This window comes from Bombus vosnesenskii, unplaced genomic scaffold (genome assembly GCF_011952255.1).
Source record: "Bombus vosnesenskii isolate JDL3184/JDL3185 unplaced genomic scaffold, Bvos_JDL3184-5_v1.1 scf7180000016264, whole genome shotgun sequence".
NCBI classification, from domain to species: Eukaryota; Metazoa; Arthropoda; class Insecta; order Hymenoptera; family Apidae; genus Bombus; species Bombus vosnesenskii.
In genome coordinates, this window is record NW_022884333.1 from 319,560 (window position 1) to 320,803 (window position 1,244).

Below are 1,244 nucleotides of genomic sequence, written 5' to 3' on the forward strand. Positions count from 1 at the left end.
ACGTCGGACATCTGCTGGGCTCTAAACGCAAAACAACGAGTAGCCGCCTGTCTAATAGACCTCGAAAAAGCTTTCGACACAGTCTGGATCCCAGGTCTCATATACAAACTGAACAAAAAAAAGTTCCCTAAACACCTGACTAAAATGGTCTGGGACATGATCACAAACAGAACATTCGTAATGACTGAAGGTTCACACTCATCAAGCAAAGAATTCTCCATAAAAAACGGTCTACAACAAGGTACAGTAAATTCCCCGTTACTCTTCAATATCTACAACAGTGACTTACTAAACCTCTTTGATCTCAATACATCCACCCATAAACGCTCCATAGCCTTCGCAGACGACCTAATCATATACGTAACAGGCCGCAAAACCAAAACTATAAAAACGGAACTTCAAGAACTTTTTGAGAAAATAAACGACTATTACCACGCATGGAAACTAAAAATCAACATAAGCAAATGCGAAACCATACTGTTTAGACCCAAGTCAAGTGAAATCGGCCCAATAGAAAGAGAACACTGCAAAAAATTTCAGATAAGAGAAAAAACAGACAAAGGGGCCCTCATACCACACAAAAATTGCGTAAAATACTTAGGGGTAAACATAGATTACAAATTAAATTACAAGCAGCACACCGAAATTCAACTTACCAAGGCCAATAAAGCATTTTGGAAAATGAAAAATCTATTCCACTCCAAACATCTCGACAGGAAAGTAAAAATTCTATGCTATCAAGCACTAATCAGACCGATCATAACCTACGGCTGCCCAATCTGGTACAACATATCAGCCTCCCAAATGGAAAAAATTCGCATATTCGAAAGAAAATGCATCAGAGCCTGCTTGAGTACCTATAGATCCGAACACAGCGGATTCAAAAAATATATAAAAAACAAAATAATATACGACCTAGCCCACGTTCACCGCATAGACTGTCACATCCTAAAGCTAATACGAAACCACTTCGCGCAAGCGGCAAAGATAAAAGAAAATAGTTTAATCTTCAGTTGCTTATTTCCAAATGATACATACTACAAAAACACTCTGACAACAGGCTACATCCCGCCAGAAGCTTTCCCATACCTTGACGGAAAAAACTACCTACAAGACCAAAATAACATTCCGATAATTTACCATATAAAAAGAAAAATAGGGACCCGAACTATACTTTACGAAGAAAACCTAGATGGCCAGTCCGCAGACACCAGATGGAGATACAACATGGCCCTCCCTCTGAA